We start from the raw sequence: 21,957 nt of genomic DNA on the forward strand, positions 1-21,957 counted from the left end.
TCTCTGTATTTCCTTTATCCTCACTCCCATTTCCTAAATTTCTATAGTCTCAAATAAGAAAATAAAAACTCACTAAAGTGGAGGAGTGGGGATAAAAACTAAAGGACAAATGGGGTGGGATGGGGGGATGATTTGGGTGTTTTTTTTCACTTTTATTTTTTATTCTTGTTCTGGTTCTTTCTGATGTAAGGAAAATGTTCAGAGATAGATTGTGGTGATGAACGCATAACTGTTATCATACTGTGGACAGTGGATTGTATATCATGGATGATTGTATGGTGTGTGAATGTATTTCAATAAAACTGAATTTAATAAAAAAAAACTCACTAAAGGCAAAGATCAGGACAGATAAATAAACAAACTTACAATCTATTTTGGGGTCATGGAAAGCACATGTTTTAAAAGGTGAGCGAGTCACCTTTACTCTTCTAGAAAGACTCACTCTTTCCTTTTCTTCACCTCTGCATGCTGTGAGGGAATTTCTCTCCTCTTTCTAGAAGGTACAAAAGGGAAGTTCTTCTCAATTCCCTTACCACAATTCCAACATGAGAGTTATCAACAGTTCAGAGCTTTAAAGGGACTCCTTATTTGGTAACATGTCAATATGGTAAAAGCTGAGATGCCTGCAAAGCAAAGTCTTGCATTGTAATAATTATAAACCACCTTATTCCTTCGATTCCCATAGGCAACTGCTTGGCATAAATTAAAACAGGCTGGAAACTGGCTTATAATCTAAATATAAATCTATCTCTAGCTAAAATCTGTATCTGTATATATATACAGATATATGTACACATATATACATATCTTAAATCTATGAATCATCTGTCTATCTAAACACACAGACGTATATCTAATTCTAAAATCCTCACAAAAAATAAGTTTTCTTCTTTCCAGCAGTTTTCTTTGGGTTTTTTCATGATTTTCTGATCCAGAATTATGTAAATAAATTATATCATACAAGGCAATATGTTCAAGGAGTTACTACATTAAGTAAGCAAACGTCATATAAAACCCACATAAACAAAGTATCCCATTTGGATTCCTTTGAAACATGTTTATTCTTGGGAACTCATTCACTCTTCAAACCTCCTTACCTTTAAACCGCTTCCAAACTCAAAGGGCCCCGGAAAGAATTCGTATGCCTGAAGCTATACCACCCTGAGAGGATCTCCTCCCTAAATTTTACAATTGTCCGGTGGGAAATAGGGGGGGGTGGGGGAAGGGGGAACAGCTGGGTCCTCTGAGCCGGAAGCAGACCTGAAGCAGAGAGGAATTAGGGAGTGGTGCCAATGACTCAGGCTTGGAATGGGCTCTTAAACGCAGGATCTGAAGGCTGTTGCTCATTAAAAAAAAATAATGAAACAAAACAAACAAAAATCCTTGGCATGGTGTCAACCAGAGAAGGATGCTAAGCCTGCTGCCTGGCCTGAACTGATTCTTGGAACACTGTAATCTGCTTGCCTTGATCTCATCCCCAGGTTGACCTGAACAAGGGATCCCCCTCTGGTCTCAGGCTGCTCCCTCCCTGCTCCATTGGGCAGCAGCTGTGCTCCATCCCCGACAAGTGGCTCATCCACTAGTGCTCCCTGGCTGCCTTGCAGATGGAAGTGTGAGCCATGGTTGAGTTTCTTTTCCTGTATGTGGAAAAGGTATTCAACTTCCTAGAGTCTTAACAGGGCTTGCTTTTTCATGCAAGTTTGCTCATCCTGAAATTAATGCATTGGCCATAGACTTACATGGCATGATTCACTTTGAAGGGCAAAAACCACTATTTATTGAAGAAAATTTTACAATGTACAATTTTCATGGGTGGCAGTTGGCATTAACTCTTTTAGAAGTGTAGTATTGGGAGTCTTCCCAAACTCCTTTTTTTTTTTTAAATTGCAGCCACGTTTATTTGCAGTTTCTATTACATGCTTAAAAAGTGATCAAACTTTTGTGATACATTTTTTTGAGAGGGGTTCACAATGAAACTGTCACCATTTTTACAAAAAATCCAAACTCTTTTTAAATCATGACAAATGACCTCTTGTGCATTGAGGAAAAGTAACAGCAGGCCCTCAGGATTCTCTCCCTCCATCTCCTTTCGACAAGAAAGTGACGAGATACCTAGCCGCAGATCTCTAGGGAAACGTGTCTGCAAGAGACAGGGGTGAAGGTTGTATTAAGTATGTATCTGCATTCAAAGACTTTGATGTGCTAGAAATGTCAAATTTCTATATTTTTCTTTAAAATCAATTCAGTCTTACTCTGAGCCTTCGTCTGGTCCAGCAGGTGGAAACTATAGCTTAGCTGCTGTGGGGGTCCCCTTCTATAGCCTAGTGTTGCCCAAGAATCCAGGATACTTATGTGTTATTTGGAAAATGGAAACCAGGGCAAGTCACTGTCAGTGCATTATAATCATTAATGAAATCTACCTTATTTAGGTTGCCTGATAAAATACAGGACACTCAGCTGATTTTGAATTTCAAATTAACAATGAATAATTTTTAGTGTAAATATGTTACAAATATCATATGAGGCATGTTTATATTAAAAAATAATTTGCTGTTTACCTCAAATTCAAATTTAATAGGGTGTTCTGTATTTTTATTTGCTAAATCTCGCAACCCTACTCCTTGTCCAAGCCTATAAATCTCTTGGTATCTTGGCTCCAAACTCTGAAAGCTGTTCTGCCCCTAACTCAGGTCCAGGCACTTTTTGCAAATTCTGGGAGCCACAATCCATACTCAGTTCTAGCCTCTTCGGTACAACACAAACATTTTTTTTCTTTGGTCTTAGCTTATTCACTGGCTACCTTAATTCAGGGCACCTGTCTGTAGTATCTCCTTCACCCCTTCTTGAACTTCAAGACTTTGGTAAAACACAAGGTCAGAAGCCAGGTGGTCTAAAGACAACTTCACTTCCATCCTGCCATATAAACCATCCCTGAGGCAAAAAGGTATTTAAAGACTGGAAGACAGGAAAGGAAAAATAAAAGGAGATCATAACACAAATTTGTCTCTCAGCAAATCTTTCTGACAAAGGACAATTGAAAAAGTGTCCCATCTAACAAAGATGGGCAACTTTCCTTTTCACTTCTCTCTATAGATTTACAAAGCAGCACATCGTAATTTGGTGCAAATTGCAACACTCTTGGCTAAGCTACTGAGGGAGTCCTTAAACTCTCCAGCATTACAGGTGTTCTACGGACTCGCAAGTGGGTTGAAGTTGGTGGGGAGATTGGACTTGCCTTGTACTGAATCACTGAGTCTTAATCTATGTAGCCTCCTCTTTTCTTAAGTTGGTCCAGAAAGAGGTAAATCAAAGTCTGTCTGATTTAAATAACACCAGAACCATAGGAAACAAACAAACAAACAAACAGGGGTGGTAGTCTATCTTAGCCGTAGGAAGAGAATTTGGATTAGATATTGGGAAATCTGGATTGGACAAGTTGGTGAAGATCTATCTGATTGTGTGATCTGGTCATCAAAACCTAAGTAAATTCACCAAGCTTATAGAGATATAATGGGATAACTTAATATAATGGGATTGGGCTAATTAATAAGCACTCCAATTATTCACCACTCCCTGATGGGTGGAAGGACTGTGTTTCCTTATAGAAAAGCTATGAATGATCTTCACAAGTGTGAGAAATAGTATGCTTCAATGTTGAGACTTTGAAAGACCCCATCTGTCTGTCTTATATAGTAGCAATTCATTCATGAGGTGTTCTGAATGCATTTCAATTCCTCAAGTAGAAAGCAGCTAGGAAATTCAAGGTTTTACTCTTTATTGTTCTATTTTCTGCCAAAGTGCTTTCCCTAAGAAATCTCTCTTCTCTCATGATAGGCCTGATATGCAGCTATTTCTTAAGAAGGAACCTGCTCTACTTTCTTCTGATGAGTTGAAAAAAGTACAAGATCACGGGGAAGGACTGGGGTGGGGGGTGGGGTTATTTTCCTAGCACTTCAACATTGCTAGTTAGAAAGCTCAGATTAAGCAAATACTAACTTCTTTTCCTCCTCCCCACCTGCGTTACTTCTTTTTATTTCATTTTTTTTTTTTTAATTTTTAAAAATAACTATTTACTTTGCATTTCATCAGAGAAACAGGATATCCTAGGACTGGTGGAAATACACACAAGACTCATATAGGTATTTAAAGATGCCGGAATCTAAGGAAACTATGTGTTTTTTAATTAGAACTGATCCAAATGCTTTGACAAGTCTTGAAAGAATAACATATGAGGCATTCCAGGTTTACCCTGCAGTCAAGCTCAGTGTTTCCAGTCTTTGAAGTTGCTGATTTACACACATCTGTGATGGGCTCAGCTGGACCCCCAGCTTACAGACAACTTTAGAGTTACAGGCCCCAGCTCAACTGCATTCAAAAGGTCTGGTAAAGCAGTGCTTTTCAAGACTGGCTGCATAGCAGAATCACTCAGGGAGCTTTCAAAAAATCCCAATGCAAGGCTGCACTCCACACCAATTAAATCAGAATCTCTGAGGATGTGTACCAGATATCAGTGTTTTTTAAAGATCTCAGGTGTGGGGTCAAGCAAGAATGAGAAATAATGGATTATAAACCTTTCATTAATTAAGAATCATCATAGGCAGATCTCTGCATTCTGACTACTTAATTAGGAAAAGGACTATGAGGATTAGGGGAGTGACCCAAATTAGGGGAGAAGACCCCCCCCAACCTCAGCGATCTAAGAACAAATAGAGTTCCCAAGGGAGATTGGCTTTCACACTTCTAAGAAGGGACATTCTGCTGTGTTGCTTGAGATGGAGGGAATATAGGGCCAAGAATGCCTGAAAACCCTCAATTTTAATCCCTATTCAATCACTGGCCATCACATATAACCTTCTCAGCTTCCATTTCCTTACCTGTTAAATAAGGGGGTGAATTTTAATCAGTGGCTCTCAAGCTTGGCTGCACATTAGAATTACCTGGGGAGATTTTTAAAGTTCCCATAGCTGGGCTGCACCCTAGACCAATTAAATCAGAGTCTCTGGAGGAGAAACTTGGGCTTTGGCAGAGTTTAATGATCCTCACATAGGGTTGCCAGATAAAATAGAGGGTGCGCAGTTAATTTTGATTTTCAGATAAATGAGGAATACTGTTTTTTAGTATGCCCCATTTATTGTATGTGGCACCCTCATACTAAAAAAAAAAAAAAGTGCTTATCTGAAATTCTAATTTAGCCAAGATTCTACATTATTTTGCCCTACCTATGTGCAGCCAAGAGTACTCTTCTTTTTGCTACTCGTAGTGTGGGCTCAAGATCAGCAACATCAGCTTTATCTAAGAGCGTGTTAAAAATGCAGATACATGGGACCCACCCCACATCTACTGGATCAGAAACAGGGTTTGAGTAAAATCCCCAGGTATCCATGTGCACAGTCTTGAAAAGCACTGGCCTACATGACCCACCACAAAGTTTCCAAGACTTTCCATCCATCACAACCCAAATCAGCAAATCCAGAGATTATTGCACAAATCAGAATGTGCCCCCAAATTCTTGGAAATTTCAAAAGTGGCTTGGTTACATTTCTGGCGAGGAAACTGGTTCCTTCTATTTTTCACCTTAATTCTAAACTAAAATGCCCTCACTCTTTCTTTGAGCAACATGGGTTTGATCTCATTTTAGGCCTCTCCTTGCCACTTGGCGTGCCCATGCCCGTTCCCCTCTTCACAGCAGGCAGGGCCTGGATTTTGACCCAGATCTTACTCTAGTCAAGAGAACACAGATCTGGGCTGACTTCATCAGCCTGCCAGCAACCCAAAAACCGTGACTCAGACCTGACCTGTCTTTGCAAATACTCCTGCCTGCAGAGGAGGGGCTCCTTAGCTTATTAACTGGCCTTTGCTAACACTGGAAACTCTTGTCCTTCAAATACACACACACACACACACACACACACACACACACACATGTATTTGGATATACACAGGTATGTGCGTTTATATATGTGGTTGTTTTTGTCGTTGTTAAAATAATTACATTTAACTCTTTCAAATTAAGAAGTACCTCAATAAGAAACCTTAAGCCTAAACGTCGCTGTGACCTAAACCATAATGTTATCAAATGCCATTAGCTAACCCCTCTCTGATCTCAAGGCAATTATAGCAATAAACACCAAGCATTTTGAAATGTTCACACTAGAGGCCACAAGTTCATTTGTAGGAAAATATGTGAAATTGACATAGGTGACTCCAATACTCTGTATCAATTTTCATTTGCTCAAATATACCCACCTCTTGTTCCAATTTCAAGGATTTTGATAAAAGTGTACGCTGTCATATGCCCCCCTCCCCCGATAATGTGAACATTCTTGTGCATTTAAGGGGAAACCCAGTATTTATGCTTCCAATTAATTTACACTGAACTCATGAATGCATTGTTTTGCAAGAGGTGTTTGCTGTACAAAAGAGTACTTTCCCTCAGCCTACAAATCAGTTGGATTAAGGGTAATTAAGAGACCATCCCAAAAGCAGCTGCTAAATTTGTAAGGTAATACCCTGATAAGTTCAAAAGCATTCCAAAGAAATGAAGATGTTCTTCAGCAGTCAGAATCTTGTATCTGGAAATGTCCCTAAAAAGCTTTCATATATAGGGCTGGAAAATAAAGATAGAGAGTGTGTGATGACTGAGGGCTTGAATGAAGCTCTGGATTCTACAGCTCCTTTCATTTCCCCTAGGAAGACTCCATCAGAGCAGTCAACAGCTAAATGTAATTCTTACTCCCCTTATTGTCTCAAATAAAAACAACATTTACACCATCCTTGCTATATAACTATCATTATCATAGACATGCTAAAGTGACTTCACAATTAGAAGATAAATTACTAGTGCACTTTTACAGTTAGCAATTTTCTCCTTATGATTGCGACCAAGTTGGTGATCTAACTTACATTATTTTTCCCCTTCAATTTGGTATATTTGACAGTGAACTCAGTTCTTCCCTGCAGATCATGTCTTTGGCCGTGGAGTTCCTGACGGATGTTCGCTGGCTCCAACTTGCCTTCTTTGCTTGCTGAGGTGACAGGGCCTCGCTGCCCCGTTAGGACCAGAGCCATTCAAGTTCAACACCCACACAGGGTGGGGCCGATTCTCCCTGGACATAAATCTGCCAAAATGTCATCAGCTAGATCATCCCCTACAAGGGCAGAGCAGTATAGGAAAGTTGAATCATAGATTACTTCACAGCTTATAGCTAATAAAATAACAGACTTAAAGGTTAATGTGATGATTTTCCTGTGCTCATGACTTTATACTGAGACAATTGGTTGAAAAGTGAAAAAAAAAAAAAATTATAGAAATGCTCACATATTCAAAAATTGTGTAAAGATGTTCAAAATTATTTGTGAAGAAGATAGAGATTATGTTAATATGTGAATAACATTCTAAATAAAATCTATTTTAAAAGTGAATTGTGCATTTAGAACACCCAGAATAATATTTATTAAGCATGTCAACATTTGTAACTAGATGTGCTAGAGAATATAAAATGACCAACTACAGGTCTTTTTAGTAGTTCCTTAGAGTGAAAACTGAGGCATTCTCAAGGATCATCCAATCTCTTCATCTATTCTTGGACTTTCATCTCCTTCCTTCCCTTACTTTTGCCTAGAGATCAATATGGCTAGTTCAAGTAGAAGAGGTCAGAACATATTAATCAAACTGGGTAAGACTATTGCAGGGAGAGGAAACTCAAATATTTTCTCCATGAGAAGACCAGAGGAGATAAACTGAAAGCAGGAAACATACCCATCATGCCCATATACCTTTCTCATTTCAGAAGAAGATGATTTGAAAAAGTACACATATAATTATATTTCTCTTTCCCTGCAAAATATTGTCCCTCAAGTATTGTGTGTTTCATTCCCTTGGAGAGGACTATTCTAATTACTATTGCTGAGTAGCAAATTATCCCCAAACTTAGGGACTTAAAATATGCTCATGATTTTGAGAGTCAGGAATTTGGGAAGGGCTCGGCTCTGCTGTTCTAGCTCGAGGTCTCCCATATAGTTGTACTTGTCAGCTAGGGTTGCAGTCATTTGCAGGACATTCAAGATGGTTTTCTCACCTGGTTGGCAGGTGGTTATGACTGTTGGCTGGAATTCATCTGGGACTGTTAACCAGAGTGTCTACATATGGCCTCTCCAGCATGGAAGTCTCAGAGTAGTCAGAGTGCTCTTGGGGTCTCTTAAAGCAAGCATCCCAGCTGCATCATCTTTTATGGTGCAGCCTTGGAGTAACTCAGCATCACTTCTGCCATATTCTGTTGGTTAGCAGTAAGTCACAGGTTCAAGAGATTTTGTCTCTTGATGGGGGAATTGCGAGTTTCTAGAAGAAAAGGTGGGACTGGAGATAATATAGCCATCTTTGGAAAATAAAATCTGCCACAGGTGCATATATATATGACTTATTTAGTTAACTGATATGCATAACAGCAATTGAAGACTAGTGATGATTCTGATTCCTCTGGCCTGAACTCTCTACTCAAGACCAGCACCATTCCTATTGTCTGCTCAACACGAGAGTTAGCATAAGGGAGTGGGTGGTGATTGTTATAGTCAGAGGGTCAATCAAATCTATTAGCACCCCAGGGAAGATTTAGGAAAGGAGAGTGGAAGAGATGGAGAGGAAGAAATGAGGGAGAGAGAAAAGGAAGGGAAGGGGAGGGAGATGACGCCTAGTAGCCTTCTAATTCTGTCCATGCCCAACCTCCCACAGATGTCCTTCGTTCTGCTGCTTTATCAGAGCAACCAATGACACAACTTAATTGAGCAGGAATTCATCTCTCTCTTTTGCAAATGGCCTATAGGCCTGCTATCTGCAGGAATGTTCATGTCACATGCCTATAATGTGATCTTTTTTTTTCCTATTACTATATAACTGGGTCTGCTTTTTTCTCTCTTCACCTAAGTTCATCTCTAAAATTTAACTCAAAATGAAGGGCTATTATAAATATAAAGAAGGATCAATACATTAATTTTTATTCATTATCTCCTATGCCCTAATCCTGATTTCTTTCCATTTTAGAAGTCACAAAGTCTTGCTGTTATGCTGGTTTTCTAACTTCTAGCCTTAGGAAGTAACTTATTTCTCCATGTTTTGGAAAAATTAAATATCAGAATTATTTCTCCCTTAAAAATCTGAAAGAAGATTTCCAAGAAACATTCTCCTGCCCTGGGCTTTTTCAGAGGATAACTCTGCTACATTTGCTATTTTCTATTATACCCATTTATCGTTAAAGAAAAAAAAAAGGTTAACCATAGACAGGCATTCCTATTTCTATAAAAGTTTTTGATTAAATTAAATTAAAGATAATCAGTGGTTTTAATGCCAAGGTTCATTTTTTTTTTTTTGGATTTTCTCTTACACCTCACAGCAACAGTTTAAAACAGACATAATTGCTAGGCATAATTTTCTTTATGGGAAAGAAACTGTAAAGTTTTATTTTTAACTGATCCAATGCAAAAATAGACTATCTTTGGATTGTCCTGATTTGTAGTGTGAGTATAAGGAAAATGAGGCAGGCCAATCTGGGGTGAACTTGCTGAACATTATGGGCAGCACAGAATGGTGATACAGAGTCCAACTTGCTAAGATGTTAGCAGGCCAACTTCATCGTAAATATTTATACAGGAATGGGCTTTAGCGCAGCCACATCTGAAGACCCACAGGGCTGAGTGTTCTGCACTGTGTGCATTCTGTTTTGGGTTTTGATTAATGTCTGAGAGAGAAATCCAGTTGACTCCTGTCGTGTTAATGTTAATTAATTGCTTGTGGTATCTGTTCATCAAGTGTGAGCATGGAAACCTGTTAGTTCACTTACCACATGGGCTGGGCTTAGCAGATGGGGAAAATATTATTTTGGCATGTTTTTAATGGCAGCACAACTTATTTATATCTCACTCTCTTTGGTGTGTATGAAGGGACACTGCCACCTGTGCTTTGTTGATGAGTGTCAGTGATTCGGACAGGTAAATTTATGGCTTAGCAGAGAACCATAAAAGATTGCTGGGGCAGAATTTAGCCTTTGGTCCAACATGAACCTCAATTTTACTCCATTTTCCAAAGTCTGGAGGACTGTGTTTAGGTAATATTATGTCAAGTGGAATATAAGCTGCATCTTCTCTTAATCATGGGAAATGCAAATAATGGAATAGACTCATTTCCATACATTTCTCTCTCTCTCTCTCCAAATCTGTAACTATATCTATATCTATATCTATATACACATGCACATATCTGTGTGCTGTATAAATCTGACTTACCTATGTTATGACATTTTTAACTCTTTTCAAAGACTCAGAGCACAAGAGACATCTTGAGTGATGTAAAATCACATTCATATTTTTAGCAATACTTTGACTATAGACCATCATTTTTAAATAAACTGAAAAGCAGACTAATATTTTGATTTACATAATACTTGCTGCTGGAGACTTGGCTTAGAATTCCAATTATGAAAATGGTATGGTGCTAGATTTCTTCCTGAATTATTCCACACACATTATACTTTGCAAGAAGCAGGTTTGACTTAAATGTAAATTACCAAGGTTTTGGGTTTGCTGTTTCAAAGGACTGTTTGTTGTATTACCCCAGTGCTTTACTGTTCCCTCATAGTTGAAGTAATTAAGATCATTTGCAGGGCCTGGTTTGCTCATTTTGCCTAGTTACTTTGCTGCTATGGTCCATTGTATCTACAGGGGAGCACCATTATTTAATGTGAACATCTGGAATCCATCATACATAGTGAAAGACAAGATGTATCCTCAGTTTTAAGCCAACTTCATGATAAAGCTGATGGATGGAACCAATGAGTAGAGGTGAGCAGAATTAATTCCTGAGATACGTGTCTTGTAATTGGAAGATCAAAAGGGGACCTTTCTTTTCATTTCATTTTGTTTTGTTTCGGCATAGCTACTAGAATCTGAGGGAAAACTCATCCCATTTGGGCTAGATTTTGAGCAGTGGAAATGAAGAAAGCATCTACATTTCCCAACTTTCTCTAGCTGATGACCTCTCTCTGCTATAACTCCTAGATAGAGTTCAGGGATATTTTCCTGAAGAATCACTGATACTTCTGGTAAAAGGGACACATCCGCTCTTATGCCTGCTTCTCTCTTGTCTCTGCAAGGAAGTGAAGTTTTGTTGGAGTCAAAGGTTCACCTTGGTTTATTTTAATGGGAAATATGTATAAAATCCAAAGCACACAAACTTCATTTTTAACAGCACAAATCACCACCATGTTTATACATTTTCTTGAGTCCTTAACTTGTTTTCCTTTTTAATTTTAAGAACATCTGTCCCCACTTCAGCCTCACTCTCATCAGGAAATCCAATTATGAAGATAGAAAAGGGCAGAGCAGGTGAAGCAAAACACAGCAGCTTTACCTCTCGATACTGGACACTCCAAAGACTCCCAAGGAACGGTTGGATACCTCTAGGGCTACACAGCCAGCTCACCTGCTATAGAAAAAAGGGCCGTTGAAGAATCAAAGTGGTAAAGATAACAGAGAGTGAGTGAGGTGGCTGTGAAATTAATTTGGAGCACAAAACTGCAGTTTGGCCAGGAGTTATTTCTAGTTATGCATTGATGCTGAGACATAGGGAGGAAAAAGTCAAATAAAAAAAAAAAAAACTTTTTGGCATTTTAAAATTTTGCCTCTATCCTTTTACTCTTAATCTGCTACCCAGATAGCCACTTAAAATCGGAATGCTGGCCTACTGGGGCATGAAATAGTTGAGAACTACTCAACAATGCAGAGAATGGAAGAAATCTCTTTAGAAGGACATTTTGTAATTTAAGCCAGTTGAACCTGAACAGCTACAGATAATTTAACATGACCCCTGAACGATTAGGAGAATTTTTATTACAAGGGCTTGCCTCTCTACTGAGGATGTCATCCTTCTTAGAAATTGATAACTGTAGAAGTTATTTTATGAGATATAAGATAAGAAGATTGCTCTTTATGTTTACAAGAGATTAGGATGGATAAGAACCAGGCAAAGAATATGAAGCTCACAAAATCTCCTCTGTCTTCACAAAGTCATAGCTTGTCCATGGAAACCATGCTTCTTCTTTCTTCCCTGTTTCCCTCAGATGGTTACTCAGAGAACAAATGAAAATCCAGAAAATTGTCACAATGATTATAAAAAATTTTATATTAAATACAGGGAAGCGTATATATTGTTTCAGCATCTTATCTCTGTTATTCAGTTAACTACAAAAGGTGTTCAACTCACTCTGAACAATTGGGAAACTGCTTCTTTTAGTCCTGTTTTATTGATTCCCAAAGTTAGTCTAACTCTTTCCAGAGAAGTGCCTCTATTGTCAACACAAGAAGGAACACTCCCCACCCCTTTTGTTTTTTCCTGCTACACACTACTTTTAAGCATCAACTTGCACACAAGTAATTTCTAGTTCAACTTTGTTGGTCCTGAGCAGCTAACTGGTTGTGCCTTTAATGTGTAGGTACAGTAACTTTATTAGCCACTATTCTAAGGCACTCCAACCATGTACCCTGCCTCATTTGATGGATCTGTCAACATCTTGACCAAACTTCTTTTTTTTTAATTTTAATTTAGCATATTTAGTATAAAATTGAATTGCCAAAGAGGCATCCCATTTGATTTACTTTATAAGTCATGCAACTGTTTGTCTTCATTTGACACATAGTTAGGTACTGGGAAGTGAAAGATGAAAGCTTGGAATGCAATAGCGTAAGTCAGGAAATCACAGACCAGAAAGCAAGGAAGAAACATGAACAGCACATGTTCAGGTCTCCAGGAATTTCCAAGTATAAAGCAGAACTTCGGGAATGTGAAATGTTCAGGATTTGTTTGTTTGTTTTTTTCTCCTTAATTTGAGTATTTTTTTACATACTGCTGTTTCTGGTAACTTCATCAAGCCTGCCATAATTATAGTTTGCTTCAACGCTAGGCTGCATCAGTATTCATCATTATCTATTTGGTGCATTGTAGCAGCATAAATATAACTAAACTATCAGGGTCAAATCATAATGGGAGCTGTTGTGAAGATAATTAGAGGAGACATATAGCCCTTTTCAGTGAAACTTGCAGAAATGTAGCGTGGGGTGTGTGCTTATAGGGTGCACTTAAAGCCAGGTTGTGGGTGCAGTGTGTTAAAATGATAGGCAATGAAGGTACACCATTAATCACAGTTCTAGAAGGTACTGTGTACCAACCCTATTCTCTTCTCTCTGGAAGGTAGCTCTGAGGTAGACAATAGGACTGGAACCAACCGAGGGGTTTAGAGTTAAGGTGCAAACGCCAATGCCTTCATTAATTGTCACTGAACAGCTAAAACTCAATAGAAGCTATGTAAAAGGAGAAAAGGGTAAAAGGCATAATCCCCATTTCAACATCTCTGTGGGGGGTTTAAGATCAATTAAATTCAAATTCAGTGAAGCAATAATTTGATTCTGTGGTCTTTTCCCAGGTAAGCTGAGTCTCTCACAGAACATCTTCAGAATGTGCATTATTTTGAAGAGTAATTATCCTTCTCCTTTTCGCACATAACCCATAGACTTGGAAAGTAGAAGCAGAGGCCCACTCTGAGCAGCTTCAGTTTACAGACTTTTTAAAATGCAATTTCACTGAGATATATTCACACACCATACAGTCATCCAAAATGTAAAATCAATTGTTCACAGTATAGTCATAGAGTTGTGCATTCATCACCACAATCAATTTTTGAACATTTTCATTACTCCAAAATATAAAACTAAAAATAAGAATAAAAAGAAAAATAAAAGTAAAAAAAAAAAAAAAACACCCAGAACATCTCATATTCCTTCCCCCCCCTCTTTTATTCATTTACATTTTGTCCCCTTTTTTCTACTCATCTGTCCATACACTGGTAAAGGAAGTGTGAGTCACAGGTTTTCACAATCACACAATCATACCATATAAGCTATATAGTTATACAATAGTCTTCAAGAATCAAGGATATTGGACTGCAGTCCAGTGGTTTCAGGTACTTCCTTCTAGCTATTCTAATACACTAAAAACTAAAAAGGGATATCTATATAATGCATAAGAATAACCTCCAGAATTACCTCTCAATTCCATTTGAGATCTCTCAGCCACTGAAACTTTATTTTGTTTAATTTCTCTTCCCCCTTTTGGTCAGGAGGGCTTTCTCAATCCCATGATGCTGGGCACAGGCTCATCCCCAGGAGTCATGTCCCACATTGCCAGGGAGATTTACACCCCTGGAAGTCATGCCCCATGTAGAGGGGCAGGCAGTGAGTTAACCTGCTGAGTCAGCTTAGAGAGAGACAGGCCACATCTGACCAAGAAAAGAGGTTCTCTGGGGGAGACTCTTAGGCACAATTATCAGTAGGCTTAGCCTCTCCTTTGCAGTAACAAGCTTTGTAAGGGCAAGCCCCAAGATCGAAGACTTGGCCTACTACAATGGTAGTCCCCAATGCTGCAAGAATATCAGGAATTCCCCAGGTGGGGAAGTTTACTGTTTCCACATTTTCCCCCAGGCCCTCAAGGGGGCTTTGCAAATACTTTTTATTCTCTGCCTAAATTACTCTGGAATGTATCAGGGTTTCACACTAACCTGTACAAATCAACCAGATCTCACCCTCTATTCAAGCTTCCATGTAATTATGGTGTTTGAATAAGCTGACCATTCAACTTAAATTATATAGTGTGCTACAGAAAATATAGATTTTGCACATCTCTTCCTTGGGTCTTACACAGAAGTTGAGGTTTTAGACGCAGTCAATATCATCCCTTTCCCTTTAGTCTGATTTACCTTAGTTCTAATGAAGTCCCTTTTGTTCATATCTCTAATTGAAGTCTGATCTCTTTTTCAGCTTCTTGAACATTTGCTGTATGGGGTAATGCTGACATTCATAGCTGCTGAAATCTGGCTCTGAGTCTCAGGTGTCACCAAATACCCGAAGTTCCAGGAACTGACCAGGTTATATACAAACAGCTCAGCATCTCAGAATTTAGAGACAACTGTTACAACTCATGAATAGATGTGACTGCTATAAGAGCTTACAATCTAGGAAACTGTACCAGAAGTCTTCCCCTGATAACCTATGCTCTCAGATTCAATTCTCAGAGTTTACACATTATAGTTAGTCCATATTAGTGAGGTGTTATAATGTTTGTCTTTTCAATTCTTGCTTATTTCATTCAATATACTGTCCTCAAGGTCCATTCACCTAGTTGCATACCTCCCAACTTCATTTCTTCTTGCCACTGCTCAGTATTCCACTGTATGTATATGCCACAGTTCACCATTACATTTATCAGTCAATGTACCCTTAGGCCATCTCCATCTATTGCAAATCATGAATTCTGCTGCCATAAACACCAGTGTGCAATGTCCACTCATGTCTCTGCTCTCAGTTCTTCCAAATATATACCCAATACTGGGATTGCAGGACCACATGGAAACCCCATAGTTAGCTTCCTGTGGGACCACCACACTGCCCTCCAGCTGGGCTGTGCCATTCTACCTCCCTACCAACAGGGAATAGGTACATCCCTCTATCCACATTTTCCCCAGCATTTGTATACCTCTGTTTATTTTTTAAACAGTTTTATTCTTACACCATACAACTCATCCTAAGTAAACAATCAATGATTTCCAGTATAATCACATACTTATGCATTCACCACCACAATCTATATGAGGACATTTCCATTTCTTCTCCAAAGAAAGAGGAAAAGGAGAAAAAAACAGAGAATAAAAATACAAAAGATAGAAGAAAAATAAAAATAAAATACAATGAAAAGGTCAGACGACACTACCACCACCAAGAATCCCAACACCAATACCACCAAGAAAAGCAATGTATCATACAGAAAGGAAGCTTGATAAGACCATGTGTGGGTTTCTCAGTAGAAACCATGGAGCAAGAAGGCAGTGGTATGATATATTTAAGAGACTGAAAGAGAAAAACTGCCAAGCAAGAAGTTTTAAGTCAGCTTGCCATGCTAGTGGGGAAGAGGCACCAACTTCGCAGTTTGGGGAGTTTTACTTACCGTTCTATGCTGTGATCTCAGCCATTCCACCCATTCCAGACTGGTGTATGATGTGTGTTCAGTCACGGATGTCCCCCCATCAGTTGTTCCAGACTATATTCTAGTTATTCCTGGCTATTTAATTTGCTATAGGGAACTAACTATATTCCACACTTCCCCATGCTGCCATCTTGCCCCACCTCCCTGTTTACAGACCTTCTAACTTCATCGAGCCTATTGTGATTCTAGACTCTAAATGAGGTGTGTGGAAGTGCCAAGTGCAAGGCCTCAAAAATCAATAAACATCTGCTGATTAACTGATTTCACTAGAAGCAAGAAACTGAAGGATTTCCAAACCAGTGAAATATCTCACTAAAAACCCAACTGAGCTTGTTAACAGTGTACCCAACCTATAAGAAATTCCTGCTCTTTAAGCTAAAAAAAAAAACTTAAGCAATTGGAGTCTATCTAGGGACCTTGTGTTTTTGTCTCATTCCATGTTCTCCTGAGAATGTGAATGGAGTATATTGCACACGTTCACATGCAGAAAAGTAGGGGACCTTTTCTAAATTATTATTATTATTATTTTGCCCTTCACAACTTTGTCAAGTTTAAGCAATCGTTTATTTTCACACTTATGTAATGTAAGTTCTCAACTTGGAAAGCTCTTTTACAATCAGGATTGCTTCTCCAATAATGAACACATGTTCTGACACACAATAGGCACTGAATAATACTATTTTTGAAAGAATGATTAAACTACTGCATAAAGCCAATGATGTGAAAGCGCCCAACCAAATATTTGAATATTAAACTAAGAAAAAATCGTTGACTTCAAACTTCCATAATTACACAAAAACCTTAGCTCATGTCTTCTACTTCTTTTGATTGTCCAAAACACGAAGTAAAATGTTTCTCATGTAACCCAGAACATAAAGGTTTCGGAATGGTGAATTGTCTGTTGAATATATTATCCATGATTCCCAATCCTTTATTCATCTTTGTTCATCTTTGGATGATTTCATAGTCAAATCGTTATAGCTTAGTAGAGTCTTCTCTTTTATTCTTAGACAATCTTCAAGTTAATTTTATAGCTTTTTATCACATTAGTCAAGTTATAGATTTTTAGAGCTAGATAACAGATAAGATTTAGGTAATCAAACTTTTAAAACTAATTGAAATAATAAGTAAAAAAAAGAACCATGTGGTAGATTCAACCAATTTTTGGCAAATATTTTCTCTCTTCTCCCCACACTCACTCCTTAACTTTGGACTTGGCAACATGACTTGCTTTGGTCAATGGGATGTTAACAGATGTGACTGAAACAGAGTCTTGAAATGTTCTTGTGCAGTGGGCTTGTTCTCTTATCCAATTGTCTTTTGACATGAGCAGGACGTACCTCTGTAGCCACTGGTCCAAGGAAGATGAGAAAATGGTGGAGAAGACCTGTGCTCAGTCAGCAGCTTTGAGCAGAGTCCAGCCAAGCAAAGCCTAGATCTAGTAGACTTCCTGCTCACCTGGGAAAATGAGAATATAAAAATTAATGCTTGTTGCAATAAGCCACTGAGTTTTGTGTATTTTGTTACATGGCATTATTGAGACAATAGTAAATTGATACACCTATTAATGAACTAACACTATTTTATTTTAGACAACATCTATATGCAATTACTGTCTTATATATAATTATTACATATAATAATCAGATATTATTTCACTCAACCCTAACCATATCCTATAAATCAGATACTATTAACATCCCTATTTTACAAATTCAAAAAATTTGATACCTAGTAACTACATCTCCAAAGTTCATATTTTATGCTGCCTCATCCATCCTGACGTAGCTGACTGTGCCTTCCTCACTGTCTGGCAATGAATAAGGCACTCAATTAATACCAATTCACTTAAAATTCCTTTTCCTTTCTTTAAATATGTTAAATATGTACAAAATTATGTGATAGTAAATTTCAAACAACTAGACACCATAACCTAGCCAGTTTGAGCCATGAAATTAACTATCACATAATTTTGTACATATTTAACATATTTAAAGAAAGGAAAAGGAATTTTAAGTGAATTGGTATTAATTGAGTGCCTTATTCATTGCCAGACAGTGAGGAATTTGGTCAAGCAAGCACTAGCATAATGGTGAGGGTATTTCATGGACAGATTTATATCATTAGTCAGTTGATTGCATCTAAGGCTGATTGCATCTACAGTCAACAAAGTTGACTGCCCACAGCAAAGAGGGGAGTCTCCTCATCTCCCCTCTTAAAGCAAGCACTGAGATTTCAGAAGTCAGAAAGAAAAATGTTCGCCTCTTCTTCAGCCAGCCAGCTTCTCCTTCTTTGGAGAATACGTCACCTTCTTTGGGGGTTCCAGCTTGCATACTGCCCTACAGGGTTCTGATATGCCAGATTTCAGAATCTCCTTTTCAAAGTTTCTAGCTTGTGACCTGCTCTACTGAATTTGGTCTTGCTATCAGTTATATCCTATCAATTATGTTTCCCTGGAGAATCCTGACTAGTACAATTAAATAGAATTTTTAATATTGAAATGTGCTAACTATGGCCTTGTGTAAAATAGGGGGAGGTATTATTAGGCATGCTGTCTCCTGATAGGATGCTTGTAATATGGTAGTGAAGGCAAAATATAGACAATTAGGAGTTACATAGTACCATATTTAATAGACTGAGATGGTAAAGCAGTGTGTCAAGCCAGATATAGTTAATTGAAAAAGTTTTCCAATTAATAACCACCTTAGAGGGTGAGAGAGGAGATATTATATTATAATTATCAAAGTAGGCTTAATCCATCAATGTCATCCCACCTCTCCTTACACTGGAGATTAAGAGTTAATTATAAGTATTTTATAGTTAATGCACTTACACAGTAACTGTGGTACAAGAATAAAGTCTCCATCTCTTCCCCTGTTGTATATTTTAAGGTGAATTATTATTTTGAAGATGATGACCAATCCTAAAAACATATTTGCATTTGCTATGCCTCTCTCCTCCTTTGTATACCTGGCAATTTTTTTTAATTCTATTTTATTGAGATATATTTACATACCATGCAGTCATACAAAGCGTACATTCAGTTGTTCACAGTACCATTATATAGTTGTGCATCATCACCAAAATTAATTTTTGAACATTTTCATTACCACACACACAAAAATAATAAGAATAAAAATTAAAGTGAAAAAGAACAATTAAAGTAAAAAAGAACATGGGGTGCCTTTTTTTTTGCCCCCATTTTTCTATTCATCCATCCATACACTGGACAAAGGGAAGTGTGTTCCATATGGCTTTCCCAATCACATTGTCACCACTCATTAGCTACATGTTATACAATCATCTTCAAGATTCATGGGTTCTGGGTTGTAGTTTGATAGTTTCAGGTATCTACCGCCAGCTACCCCAATTCTTTAGAACCTATAAAGGGTTGTCTATATTGTGTGTAAGAGTGCCCACCAGAGTGACCTCTCGGCTCCTTTTGGAAACTCTCAGCCACTGAAGCTTATTTCATTTTCTTTCACATCCCCCTTTTGGTCAAGAAGATGTTCTCCATCCCAAGATGCCAGGTCTAGATTCCTCCCTGGGAGTCATATTCCACATTGCCAGGGGGATTCACTACCCTGGGTGTCAGATCCCACGTAGGGGGTGGGCAGTGATCTCACCTGACCTGGCGAATTCTTAAACATTTAGGTTAAGCATCAGATCTTTCCTGAAGCCTTTGCTGATTTCCCAGGTTGGTGGTCTTTCTGTCTTCTAAGCTTCTGTAACAAATAGTGGCTTTGTATAGTGGCTTTTCTTTTTTACATTTTTGCATTGTTTTACATTCCTTTATTCATGCCATCGCTCTCTGTTCTCCTCCTGCACTGATCTCTTTGAAAGTAGGTGTTTGGGCCTCCCTTGTTAACTAAGCCAGCGCTAGGGTTAAATGTGGAATGAATGAATGACCATAGTTAAATCTTAAAGAATGCAGCCTTTTGGAAGAAAGAGAAACAGAAATGTAATCATTTATAAGGAGAGTTGAGGAACCCAATTTTGGACACCAAGGGAGCATGCCTACATTATACTACTGAGTTAGGATCAGGGAACAAATGAACTGAAAAGAGAAAGGAGGAAGAGAGAGAGAGATCCATGGGAAAGCACAAGGAAAAAGAATAGACAGAATATCTCCTTTTTATTTAGTTAGGTATTTCTACCTTCCTCTGAATCTTTGAACTACTCTGTAAACTAGGATTAAATATTTATCACAGAGCTTTTTTATTTTTTTAACATAGAATGTTAGAAAATTCTTTATTGTTACTGATTATTATTAAGCACCAGCTTAATTTGCAAAAAAAAATTTCAAATCACCATCCACAATCCACTTCCCCCTTTCCCATCCAAATTCTTGATAAAGAGCTTTTCAAGTAAAGATGTGCTCTTTTCTCTTTTCCATATAAAATTTTATGAAATAAAGGCAAAGAGCTGTGTACATCTAGTTGTGAAACACTGCCCGTGGCTGTGAAGGCATGGCTATCCAGGCACCCTTTACATGCAGGTCCTGAAAGACTCTTGTTCATGAACTGTGTCTTCAACAAGCAAGTCCACCACTTGCTGGGTTTATCATTCTGAGGGTCAAAAACTTTCTCACAAAACCTCACTCCTGTCTCTTGCCCTAGCTGCTGTAGGTAGCCCCTCATCACTGCATCTTCCTGTTTGTTTGCAGGGTTAGCATAAATTGCATTAAGTGGAAAACCGCGCTCTCCAGGAACAGGATGAGTGATTCCAAGTTTATACATTTCTTTCTCCCCTTGGCTTTTGGAATTACACTTTTGGAGTTTCTTTAGGCACTCAGAAATGTAAAGCATTATATATATCAAGGTCCTTTCAGCTTCATTCTTAATTTCATAGTTTTGAAGAAGACATTGGCTTTGAAGTAATAGATGGCCTCATCCACAATATCTGTATCTTTTGTCTCTCGAGGGGTGGGTCCTTTGGACTGACTTCTGCTAGGTAACAGTGCTGTGTTTCCAGTAAGTCCTGAGTCAGGCCCATGAGAGGAGAGTGGTAAGCTGGCATCCTGCAGCAACCGAGTTTGGACCCAGCCAAAGAAGATCCACAGAGTTGTTTTTATGAACGTAAATAGGCCACATGGGCAACTACTGAAACAGCCAATCAAATCAAATGTGTACACTTAAACATTATCTCAGAAAGTATCCCTTTCCATCTGCTTTTTTAAAACCATACAATTATTTATTTCAGTCAGCTTTAATTCCATCAATTCATAAAAATCTGAATCATCGTTTTGATATCACATTGAACTTTTTTATTAGTGAAGTAGTGAGTTTACAGATAAATCATGCATAAAGTTCCCATATACCACCTTGTATTGCTGTGATACATTAGTTACAATTGATGAAAGCACATTTTTATAATTGTGCTATTAACTATAGTCTATGGTTTAACTTAGGGTCCACTGTGTTGTACAGTTCCATGAATTTTTTTAAAAAAAATTTATCTCATAACATATATACAACCTAAAATTTCCCCTTTCAACCACATTCAGATATATAATTCAGTGATGTTAATTAAGTTCACAATGTTGTGCCACCACATTTATGGCTGAACCAATTCAGGGTGAAGCAGGTGTTGTTATTCCAGATCCAGTTTACCTACTGGGAGTGTGAAAACTCTACAGCAGGCCCCAGGTTCTGTTTATTGATGATGAAATACAGACAGGATTGGCCAGAGGTGCTCGATGGCTGGTTATTGATCATGAAAATGTTAGATCTGGTATGATCCTCCTTGGAAAGGCCTTTTCTGGTAGCCTCCACGGGTATCCACAGTGCTGGGTGAGGATGAAATCACGTTCACCAATAAACCAGGGGAGAACAGCTTGACATACAGAGGTATCATCTGGGCTGCTGAGTGGCCACTGC

At 38.2% G+C, this 21,957-nt stretch overlaps 1 pseudogene; it reads right to left on the reverse strand.

The window, feature by feature from the left end:
- Positions 1–1,394: 1,394 nt before the first annotated feature.
- On the reverse strand, positions 1,395–21,097 carry LOC119515245 (annotated as a pseudogene).
- Between the last annotated feature and the right edge of the window lie 860 nt (positions 21,098–21,957).

This window comes from Choloepus didactylus, chromosome 19 (assembly GCF_015220235.1).
Source record: "Choloepus didactylus isolate mChoDid1 chromosome 19, mChoDid1.pri, whole genome shotgun sequence".
In the NCBI taxonomy this organism is placed as follows: Eukaryota; Metazoa; Chordata; class Mammalia; order Pilosa; family Megalonychidae; genus Choloepus; species Choloepus didactylus.